This window comes from Schistocerca piceifrons, chromosome 5, assembly GCF_021461385.2.
Source record: "Schistocerca piceifrons isolate TAMUIC-IGC-003096 chromosome 5, iqSchPice1.1, whole genome shotgun sequence".
In the NCBI taxonomy this organism is placed as follows: Eukaryota; Metazoa; Arthropoda; class Insecta; order Orthoptera; family Acrididae; genus Schistocerca; species Schistocerca piceifrons.
Window position 1 is genome coordinate 204409365 of NC_060142.1, and position 12917 is coordinate 204422281.

The window sequence follows — 12917 nt, forward strand, 5'->3', positions numbered from 1 at the left end:
TGCTCTATGCACTCTGAAATTCCTGGTGGAAAGCCGTCTTAACCGACTTCAAATCGCAGCAGGCTGATGTCTCGATCAGAATGCAAGTCGTGAGACGTACAGCATCGTCTACCTTTGTGTTGTTTGTTGTCAGATTGCATTTTCATATCAGTTGGATAAGATGGAGAGTGAGGAGTGAGGGCCCAGATTATCATTTATCCAACATGCGCATATGAAGAAAACAATAAACAATGGCACACTTCTGTCAGAGGTTGGTTACTTTTGAAAAAATTTGCCAAGTGGCAAGAACTAATAAACTTTTTTTTAAAAAAAAAAGTATGAGGACTCAGACATATCTCTCATTATACGAGGTGTGTCAGAAAGGTAATGAGACTGATAGCACTGTGAGCGATGTGGCAACGTTGTGCTGTTCTGCTTGTGTAGACCGATGTGTTCATCCCTTCCAGACGCTCAGACTGAGTTTGAACTCCGCACAGCCATCACGTGGCCTTTGAGAGCGGCATCAGTTTAGTTGTGTTTTTGTTGTATGCTACGAAAATGTAATAGCGGTATTTAGAGCAACGTTATACAATTAAGTTTTGTGTTCAACTTGGGGAATACGCCAGTGTGATCTGTTAAAAGTTGAAACAGGTGCGCTGCAGTCATGGACTGTGCGGCTGGTCTCGGCGGAGGTTCGAGTCCTCCCTCGAGCATGGGTGTGTGTGTTTGTCCTTCGGATAATTTAGGTTGAGTAGTGTGTAAGCTTAGGGACTGATGACCTTAGCAGTTCAGAAGATTTCACACACATTTTTTTGAAACAGGTCTATTAGGAACATTCCGCAGCAAGAGTAAAAGTTTTTCGCTGACAAAAATCATTTTTGGAAGGCCGAGGTCACGTTGAAGATGAACCTCGTTCAAGGAGACCTTCAGTTTCAAAAACCAACGAAAATATCAAATGGTTAACAATGAAGATGATGAGTCATTCGTTAAACACTTGCACCGTACAACAAATTCTGACTGAAGTTTTGCCATGTAAAAAGTTTGTGCCAAAATGTTGCCGAAAAACAGCCACTTCTATCGAGAAATTTTTGACCTGAAAAATCGTTCCTGTTGTTCCACAGCCCCTCAGTTAATCCGATCTGAGTCCTTGTGACTTTTATCTTTTCCCGAAATTGAAAAATGTCTTAAAAGGAAGTCATTTGGGGACTCTGGAAAACATTCAAAATAATGTGCCCGACATGTTAAAGGTCCTACCAGTTGAAGCCTTTCAGCGCTGCTACCAAGAATGGGAATAACGACTCTCCTGCTTTATAGGTGCCGAAGGGAACTACTTTGAGGGGGACAATATTGTTGTTTGAAAAAAAAAATAAAAAACTTTGATAGGCAAAAAAATCAGTTTCAGTACTTTTCTCACACACCTCGCAACGACAGGGCACTATCATGTGCCCCAGAACAGTTAACAGAGACTTGTAAAACAAATATTAATGCTACAAACCTGAGCTCTAGAGTACAAAGGCTGTTCAAAATGTTGAAAGAGGAACACCCTATCACGAAGTGTACAGCGAGGCACCACAGACTATTGAACAGTCACGAATCCCAGCAGATTTGCGCCTGACACAATTTTAACCAGTACAGCGATCTCTAGGTAACTGGCATACAGATGACTATTAACATGGAAAAAGTCCTTCGACTTCATATCTGTTACCGAAAACGACCTAGTCAATACTGTTGTACATCTACATTCATCTACATCTACATTTACATCCACACTCTGAAACTACTGTGAAGAGCATGGCAGAGGGTACTTCCGATTGCGCCAATGATTAGAGTTTCGTCCTGTTCCATTGTGGTAGGGAACGCGGTAAGACTGACTGTTTAGTGCCTCTGTGCGCGCTGTAATTAATCTAAATTTGTCCTTACGACTCATACGAGATAGGTACGTTGATGTTCTGGATTCATCGCTTACGCTGGTTTTTGAAATTTTGTAAGCAGCCATTCACAGGACAGTTTGCGTCTATCTTCAAGCGTCTGCCAGTTCAGTTTTTAAACATCTTGTAACCTCCCCACAAAAAAAATGAAATAACCTCGCAACAGTAAAAAAATGTGTATATAACATTCACAGTTAGTATAATCTACCAACAGATAAATTAATAATGTAGCCTATAGCATTCACATTCAGTGTAACCTCCCAACAGATAAATTCCGTAACCTACCAATAATAAAAATGTGACTAATCTCTCCATAAAATTGTGGCTCACTTATAACCTTTCAAAAATTGACTGTGAATTTAAACTGGTAAATTTTGGACGTCAGCAGTGCTGCGTCATGGCCCTGAAAGATCATACTGAATAAATGAAAAATTCTTGCCTCAATAAGGTCGCCGGATAACTGATATATATCTGCTCGTATAAGAAATTTTTCTGGCACAGTTCAGTGCAATGCTGGCCGATAGATTTGTCATGTATAAAAAGAAACAACTGATTTTTCTTTACAATAATCGGGATGACCATGGATTGGAGAAATTAGTAAATTCTTTAAATTGAGATGAATGATTGTCAAAAGTTAATTTTTATAAGAAAGATTATTATTAAGAGATTTTTAAAAAACATTTACATGGGACTTGATATAACAATAGTACATATGCGCGAGGCTGCTTTTACCTTATACTACATCGCTCAAGCACCGCCATCGCTCCCCACGACCTGCCCAGCCAACTCGATACACCAGACTCTTAGCTACTTCTTACTCCTACTGCTACTCAGTTCCTACTGCAGCCAACACTGCTCTCTGGTCTGAGATTCTCTTATAGCTTACAAATCGCAGGCAGCGCGTGAGCAATCCATTGAAATTACATCTGCTCGAGTGCGCTAGCAACAAATTCCTTAGTCATGGACCTCTTACAATCTCAATGACACTCTTGACTCTGCCATGGGTCAAACAGACTTGTTGCCCCTATTTGTAGGCGTTCAATAATCCCTGTTAGTCTTATTTGGTATGGGTCACACGCACGTGAGTAATATTCTGGGGTGGGTAACACATGAAAACTATCTTCTTTTTAGAAGCTATCTTCTTTGTAGATTGACTGCATTACCCTAGTTTTCTACCAACGTGTCACAGTCGGTCACTCGCTTTACCTACGACTGAGCCTGCGCGATAGTTCCATTACATATCCGTCAAATTATTACACACAGGTATTTGTATGAGTTGACCAATTCTAAGTTTGATTCATGGATAATACAGACATATAAAACGACGTTTTTTTGTCTTGTGAAGTGAACTAGACATTTCTGAAACTTAAAAGTATGGTGCCAAACTTTGTGCAACTTTTAAATCTGGAAGATCTGATCAAGGACTTACGCAGCTTTTTTCAAGCGTTACTGAATTATATATAGTTACACCACCTGCAGATAGTCTGAGAGTATTATTATTATTATTATTATTATTATTATTATTATTATTATTATTATTATTTCTTTACTTTCTCAGACGTTAAGTCTGGTTAAAAATGGAAAGTGACGCGGACCTTGATCAAGCGTCACTTCCTTTTAACTGTATGGTATGTGTTATATTGCATTTAAGAACTTTCGGGTAATTGAACATGTATCAATAATTACAGATTTCTGTAGTTGTATATATAAGTTTGGATGTAGCTGTATTGCATTGATGTACTGGTGGATATTGTGTGGTATGACTCCTGTAGTTGATAGTATAATTGGTATAATGTCAACTTTATCCTGATGCCACATGTCCGTGACTTCCTCAGCCAGTTGGATGTATTTTTCAATTTTTTCTCCTGTTTTCTTTTGTATATTTGTTGTATTGGGTATGGATATTGCGATTAGTTGTGTTAATTTCTTCTTTTTATTGGTGAGTATGATGTCAGGTTTGTTATGTGGTGTTGTTTTATCTGTTATAATGGTTCTGTTCCAGTATAATTTGTATTCATCATTCTCCAGTACATTTTGTGGTGCATACTTGTATGTGGGAACATGTTGTTTTATAAGTTTATGTTGTAAGGCAAGCTGTTGATGTATTATTTTTGCTACATTGTCATGTCTTCTGGGGTATTCTGTATTTGCTATTATTGTACATCCACTTGTGATGTGATCTACTGTTTCTATTTGTTGTTTGCAAAGTCTGCATTTATCTGTTGTGGTATTGGGATCTTTAATAATATGCTTGCTGTAATATCTGGTGTTTATTGTTTGATCCTGTATTGCAATCATGAATCCTTCTGTCTCACTGTATATATTGCCTTTTCTTAGTCATGTGTTGGATGCGTCTTGATTGATGTGTGGCTGTGTTAGATGATACGGGTGCTTGCCATGTAGTGATTTCTTTTTCCAATTTACTTTCTTCGTATCTGTTGATGTTATGTGATCTAAAGGGTTGTAGAAGTGGTTATGAAATTGCAGTGGTGTAGCTGATGTATTTATATGAGTGATTGCTTTGTGTATTTTGCTAGTTTCTGCTCGTTCTATAAAGAATTTTCTTAAATTGTCTACCTGTCCATAATGTAGGTTTTTTTATGTCGATAAATCCCCTTCCTCCTTCCTTTCTGCTTAATGTGAATCTTTCAGTTGCTGAATGTATGTGATGTATTCTATATTTGTGGCATTGTGATCGTGTAAGTGTATTGAGTGCTTCTAGGTCTGTGTTACTCCATTTTACTACTCCAAATGTGTAGGTCAATATTGGTATAGCATAATTATTTATAGCTTTTGTCTTGTTTCTTGCTGTCAATTCTGTTTTCAGTATTTTTGTTAGTCTTTGTCAATATTTTTCTTTTAGTTCTTCTTTAATACTTGTATTATCTATTCCTATTTTTTGTCTGTATCCTAGATATATATAGGCATCTGTTTTTTCTATCGCTTCTATGCAGTCGCTGTGGTTATCCAATATGTAATCTTCTTGTTTGGTGTGTTTTCCCTTGACTATGCTATTTTTCTTACATTTGTCTGTTCCAAAAGCCATATTTATATCACTGCTGAATACTTCTGTTATCTTTAGTAATTGGTTGAGTTGTTGATTTGTTGCTGCCAGTAGTTTTAGATCATCCATGTATAGCAGATGTGTGATTTTGTGTGGGTATGTTCCAGTAATATTGTATCCATAATTTGTATTATTTAGCATGTTGGATAGTGGGTTCAGAGCAAGGCAGAACCAGAAAGGACTTCATGAGTCTCCTTGATATATTCCACGCTTAATCTGTATTGGCTGTGATGTGATATTATTTGAATTTGTTTGGATATTAAGTGTGGTTTTCCTATTTTTCATTACTATGTTTAGGAACTGTATCAATTTAGGATCTATTTTGTACATTTCCAATATTTGTAGCAACCATGAGTGGGGTACACTACCAAAAGCTTTTTGGTAATCAATGTATGCATATTGTAGTGACCTATGTTTAGTTTTAGCTTGATATGTTACCTCTGCATCTATTATCAGTTGCTCTTTACATCCTCGTGCTCCTTTGCAACAGCCTTTTTGTTCTTCATTTATAATTTTGTTCTGTGTTGTATGTGTCATTAATTTCTGTGTAATGACTGAAGTTAATATTTTGTATATTGTTGGTAGGCATGTTATGGGGCGATATTTAGCTGGGTTTGCTGTGTCTGCTTGATCTTTAGGTTTCAGATAAGTTATTCCATGTGTAAGTATATCAGGGAATGTGTATGGGTCTGCAATGTAACTGTTGAATAATTTAGTTAGATGTGAATGTGTTGAGGTGAATTTCTTTAGCCAGAAATTTGCTATTTTATCTTTTCCAGGGGTTTTCCAATTGTGAGTAGAATTAATTGCTTGGGTGACTTCATGTTGTAAAATTATCACTTCAGGCATTTGTGGTATCATCTTGTACGTATCTGTTTCTGCTTGTATCCACCGTGCATGCCTGTTATGTTGTACCGGGTTTGACCACATGTTGCTCCAGAAGTGTTCCATGTCTTCTATGTTTGGTGGATTGTCTATTTTAATGTGTGTGTTATCTATTGTCTGGTAAAATTTCTTTTGGTTTGTGTTGAATGTTTGGTTTTGTTTCCTTCTATTTTCACTTTTTTTGTATCTTCTAAGTCGTTTGGCCAATGCTTGTAATTTCTGCTTCTTTTCATCTAATTGCTCTATCACTTCTTGTTGTGAGACTTTACCTAACCTTTTTCGTTTTTTTCTGACATTTCATTTCTTATAAATTGTGTTAGCTGTCCGATGTCTTTTCTCAGTTTTTCTATTCTGATCTGTAGCCTGTGTTGCCATGCTGGTTTTGTGGGTTTCTTCTGTGTGTTGGTTGGTTCTGATCTCTGCCTAGTGTGTATATTTAGTGTAGTGAGTGCTCCTATATAAACCAGTAGTTGTAACTCTTCCATAGTTGTGTTTTCATATATTTTGTTGTGTATGATTGTGTTGATAGTTTTTATTGTTGTTTAGACTTGTGGGTTATTTGGCGGTCTATGCAAGAATGGTCTAATGTCTGTATTTGTGTCTTTGTATTCTATATATGTCAGCTGAAATTTTTCTTCTATATCTAACATGTGTGTCACTTCGTGTTCTATTTGTGCTTGTTCTGGTGGCTGTCTTAAGATTTCGTTTTCCTCTGACTGTTGAATAGATGCGTGTTGTTATTTGTTTGTTTGCTCTGGGATGTTTGAGTCCATTACTGTATTTTCTTCTTCTTCTGATTGCACATTATTTTGTTCCAGTATTTGTGTACTTGTTGTTTGATGTTTTCTAATTCTGACTGGGGTATCCTGTTATTTTTGATTATTACACGGATCTGATCAGCTAGTCGTTGTTCTGTTAAAAATTTTAATTGTGGGTATCTGGTAATAAATGTTGTGTATACTTGTGATCTGTATCCAGTTGTGTTGGTTCCTAGGTTTGTTGCTTGGTAATAACAGAACATGAGGTGTCGATTAACTTCATCTGACCATCTCATCCTCTGTCTTTGTTTTCCTTCTAGGGTGGTTGCAGGAAGCATATCCTGCAAAACACCTCTATTTGGATTTGAATCATTTTCCAGTTGGCTAGCAGTGTCGTTACCATTGTGGGCGGGCATAGGGTTCAAGCGTCGTCCCCGACCATGACGGCGCTTGTCCGAGGCTTCTTTAGTTCTGTCCTGAACCAACTAATCACACTAAAAGGGGGGTTAGCCCTATTAGTGGTTTGTTCTTTTCGTCGCCTTTTACGACTGGCAGAACATACCAGAGGCCTATTATTATTATTATTATTATTATTATTATTATTATTATTATTAAAGTTGTCTGGGAAGTCATTAATGCAGAATGAGCCTCGTATCGATCAATCGATCTCTAGATTGCGGTAGCGGGGCACGATCTCTGGTGTTCTCCGCGCAAGGAGCTTTGACCGACACTAGAGGAACAGTTGGAAAGCGCCAGCCGAATTGGAAAGAAGACTTGCGGGTCGCGAAGCCGGTCTACCTCCCCTGTCTGGAGGGATAGTAAACGGCTTTTGGGGAGCAGCGACCTCATCCCGCGTAGCTGGTGTTTTGGGTTGGCTGTGGTGGCGATGGGACTCCAGAAATCATCCAGTGACGAGCGTGTGGAGTTTTTGAGTGCCACTTCGCTACCGATTCATCAAATATTTTTGAAGAGATCCTTTCTGTGGCTTTTGCGCCTTGTTTTGTTTATAGTGCTGCGACTAGTTTCTCCTTCCCGGCAGGTCTGCTGTGTTTGCTGTTTGTGGGAGTTCGCTCAGAAAGAACTGAAGTTTGCCTTAAAGGAAGGAACTCTGTGTCATTACAAACCTTAGTCGTAACTGTTGTGAAATGAGTGGAGCTGCGTGGTCTGTGTTACAGAGCAAGTGGAGTTACGTTAATCAGAGCTGCCTGTTTAAATGGTCATATTTCGAGTGGCTTGTCGTGGACCATGTGGAGGGCTGAAAAGTGTCTTTTTCTTCCTTTTAAATACATTGATGCCTAATTTGATCAGAGTGTAGGCTCCTCGCATAGCCCTTGTTATAAATACAATAGTTTCTATGAAAATCAACTTCCATCCCGAGCACTCACTGATACACAACGCGATACCTTTTGTGATTAATAACTGAACATCTGATAATGAAGTAGCGTCCAAATCTTTGTTTTCCTGAAACCGCTCCACACAGAGTCTGGAGTCTGTTTAAAAAAAGAAAAAAGAAAAGAAAAGAAAAGGAAGGGCTCAGGTCAATTTCTGCCACTTGCTTGTCCGATACGAACTTGGGTTCAGTCAATACAATGATATACTGTATAAGTCAGCAGGCGGATGCGTGACGCGTTCTGTGGGGGGAGGGACGAGGCATAGTTTGCGGCGTCCCCGATGTCCTCTTTGTCTCTGTCATGCTATAAGCTCCAACAGGTGGCTACGTTGGGAACTGGCAACATTGGGAATACACCACAGTTGACCACTGCTTCTGCTTCTGACCCTGTTTAGATAAATTTGCACACTCGTAATATTATCGCTGTCGCTTCTTCAAGTAATACTTCTCGTACTGTCAGTACGCCATCTGTAATGAACATCGTAATTGCTAAGTGGACTCACCATACTTAAAGTAACATAATAAACAACGGTAAAAGGTCTACCCACTGTCAGTACGCCATCTGTAATGAACATCGTAATTGCTAAGTGGACTCACCATACTTAAAGTAACATAAAAAACAACGGTAAAAGGTCTACCCATAGTTCATCGCACACGCTACGGTCAGAATATGAATGCATGGCTCTGGTCTCTCAGACATGTCCGAAAGAACAGACACCGTCCATTCATATAACTGATTCGCCTCGATTGGCAATGTATCCACATTCTTCAGTGCAGATGCACATTCGCTTTCCACCTAGAGTGGGAATCTAGAGTCAGCGAGCATGGAGGACATTGGCGGGGACTGCGGACAGGTGTCGCTAGGTGAGTGTTAGTCGGCCGGGGCACATGTAGACATAGTCCTGGCACTGACGATAAGCACAGCGTCCAACTGGTGCAGTGGTTAACGCAACTGCGTAGCTAGCAGGCGTTCCCATGTTCGAATCTCGGTCCAGCACACATTTTCACTTCTCGCTCCTGATTCTGCATTAAGTCTAGATGCGGCTGATATCATTAGTTCCTTTCTTTCGATTGCTTTCTCCCCCATCCACCTTCAATTAACATAACACTGTCTCTTGCCAATGAGCGCCGCACCACCTCGTTAAGCTACCGGCACACGGACCGTGCATCCGAACATTGAGCGTTGATCGCGCCGAATTTCTGACGTCATAGCGTGGAACAGCACGTTCGGGAGTGGCTCTGAGCACTATGGGACTCAACTGCTGAGGTCATTAGTCACTTTCGGGAGTCTTTCCGAATGTGCAGAGCAGTATCTGGCATGTCAGATATTCTGAGCGTGCATCTGAGCGTTGACCAGTGAGATGGCACAACGCCACCTACGTCACACGCACGCCGTCTCCCTTCAGCACAGAGTTGTGAGGCGCCATATTGGCATTCATTTGAAGCCTATATGCATATACGCCGTTTCTGAGCACCAGCAAATTGAGAAACACTGGAAAACCCGTTGTTAACTGTGTGATTCGTTCGAATAAAATAATGAGAAACATCATATTTGTGGCAAAAGAATTATTGTAACTTGCGTATTATGACAGTAGCTTATTTGAAGGCAGAGACACGCTGAAGATCCACCCAAAACGCATTGTTCTTGGTACAAATTGTCATAATTAAATTTAAATAAGTAACATATTTAGGATTAAGGTTTTCAGCACACGGTGTAACATAATATGATTAGATGTAAAAGGTGTGTTGTTGGTTTAGCGTGATGAGTAGCGTCACTGTCCCGTGATGAATTGTTTATTGGGGCGGTGGTTCGCGTTTTGACACTTCCAAATTCTTTTTTCCTAACAGTCGCGTTTTTATTAGGTTCTGATACCTTATTATTAGTTTAATGTATGTATACACTATAATATTTGATGTTATGTAAATATAAGTTCACCTTTTTTTTGAGGGGTGACTTTGTTCGATTGGCTCAATCTACAGGACAGCTTGCGCTACTTGTATAAAGATATTTTCCTCCTTTTTATTTTACTCTTCGTAATTCACATGTTTCAAAGATTCTGCTACTGGGTAGGAACAGTGATCAAGTAAGACTGAGCTTGGGATTTTACTGAAATGTGGGAATGATGAAGTAATGTTAATCTTATGTGGAGAAGTATTGCAAATTTGTACCGCACTGTTTGTAATGGATCTTTTGTAAGCCTGTGTCCTTATTGATTGGACATGGTACTTTCCTTTTCGTGGACGATGGAGGAAGCGTACGTTTTAATAGAGCTAACCTGGGAATTTTACGCGCGCCCGTTGAGTAAACAGAGTTATTTACCAACTAGAAACATCCCTCAACTGCCGCTGGAGTGCGCTGCGATCGCGTATACCACGTTGCGGCCCACGTACCGTATGCACAAGTCGCATCGTTCCTGAGCGTTCAGCAGCACGTTGAACTTCGCACGCTCAACGTTAACGTTCGACAGCACGGCCCGTGTGCCGACGGCTTTACCTCGGCACCTACGGCACTTAACAACCCTCAGTCCGTCTTTATCATATTTGTGCAGTATCTGCTATAAGACGTACAGGACACCGTAGCCGTGGTATGGGACGCACTTTCGCGTGCACACTGCCGCCCGGTGACTGCTGAGTGGCGGGATTACGGACCGAGGTCGCCTAATTTGGACGCGGAGCGGGCGGCTGCGTTGCTCGGGGCTGAGGCGGGCCAGGTGCGGCCGAGCCCCGTTCCTTCCCACGGGTCGCCGCCGGCGCACATAATGGCCGCAACCTGAGCCCCCCAGCGTAAGGCTAGCCGAGCCCGCGGCCCGCGCAAGGGAAAATTAACTCGATCCGTGCTGACATGCCGGCCGCGCGCGCCGGAAATTCCTACAATCAGCTCGCGGCCTTCCGGCCCCCGCCACCGCCGCCAGCGCTGCCGCCCCACGCCGCGGGCTTATTACCTGCTGCGCCTCCGCCCACCGCCCGCAACCCGTTCGGCACATTATTGACTCTCGTTCAGCGACCACTGCGGTAACGAGCCTCAACCCCACACTCCACCCGCATATCCACAGTTACGCCACACAGATCTGGTAAATTTTTCAATTTTGCGTCGAGCTGCAGCACTTTCCCAGTTGTTGCGGGAACTGAATAATAAAAAAAAGTGCAGCAAGTGCGTTTCCCACCACGCAGTTGGCAGGTTACCACGAACTACATGCTTACTTCGCAGTTCGCTCTGAAGTGCATGGCGGATGTACTCTATCAACGTTAGCCAATATCAGATGTGTTTCATTTGGATGCGGCGCGAGGGAAGAATTACTGCCCTTACGTCTCAATACGCACCCTGATCTCTGCTATTACCCGAATAATCAACACTCAGACATACACCTAGTCAGGAGAACGAAAATAAACATTTGTGGTGCAATATCTTACAGCCTCATACGTCAAGAGAATGTGTCATGCTGCAGGCCAACGTGGAATTAGGATCAAGACATGGCGCTAAGTCCAGAAAAACGTGCAAGCATAGGACACTTCCGTATCTAAGCTCAAATAAAAGAGACAACTCTCCGATGTTTGGGTTAAATAAACAAAACGAAATGGCTATGAAGAAATAAATACGCATTTTTAATGGCTGCACTGACGAATTTAAAATACGTTAGATAATCAAAAGAAGTGCCTTGCAAAACGTTAATTCAACAGAGTATATTACTCGTTAACCTAGGACCTGTTCCAGGCATTATAAGCAGGAAAGAGACACACACATCAAGCAAAGTTTTGCATCACCCCTGTATGTCGTGAGGTGTCTGGTTATTAAGGCTGTACCTGTACCGATGAGAAGGTCATCCCTGAAGTTGTAAATATTTACACAGCTACCATGAGCGCTTCCTACGGGAGAACCCCGTACTCGAATGGACTGCAGAATTTTAGTTCAAAGCAAGGCATCTGAGGGACGGGTTACAAACGTCTGTTTTACAGCAGAAAGAACACCCATCTTGCCACGAAAGACAGTCGCGACCAAGGATCGTTTCCGCATCATCACATAATTACATTACGCACAGGAGGCGGACCCAAGGAGGAGACTAGCACAGGGCGAAAAGGGCATTCCCGGCCAAGAGAGGTCTACTGGTGTTAAGAATAGCCTAAATTTGAGGATGAAATTTCTAAGAATGTTCACTTGGAGCACATACTATCACAAGCAAAGAAGGCTTTCCTGGCCAAGATAAGTCTATGGTGTTAAGCATAGTCCTTAATTTGAGGACGAAATTTCTGAGAATGTTCGCTTGGGGCACAGCATTTGCATGGTAGTCGCTCGTAGACTGTGGGAGAACAGAAACAGAAGAGAATCAAGCGTCTGAGGTGTGGTGCTACAGATGAAGAAATTGAGGTGAACTGATAAGAAATGAGGAGGTTCTTCCCATACACCAATGCGAAAAGAACAAGGAAGGAAGGAGGTGATAGGGTGCCAGTAGAACATTTCACTGTACATCGTAACATGGCTTGCGATCAGTAGCTGTAGAGATACGATACAAACAGTAGATTCATTCCACAGTGTACCTCGAATACCGACTCTTTGAATCTATCCATCAGAGTGTTGTAGGAAACACGTCAACTGTTTTCCAACGACTTCATTGAAATCCCTGGGACCCATGACCTCGTTGTTTGGTCCTGTCCCCCAAACCAACCAAACAACCAACCATTAAAATCCCTCTGCACTTCCGTCACACTTTAGCATCCACTATATTGACATTTTATGATTCTAGCAGAGCATCTTTACATCTCTTTAAGTGGCGATCAAGAATGTTAATAAGCATTTGGAATGATGGTAATACGACCTCTGCTGTATGAGAACATCATAGAATGACCAGTTAATGTGCGCCATTTGAACAACATAGTTCAGCCATAAGCATGTTACACTAGTCTAAGTGTAAGTCAAA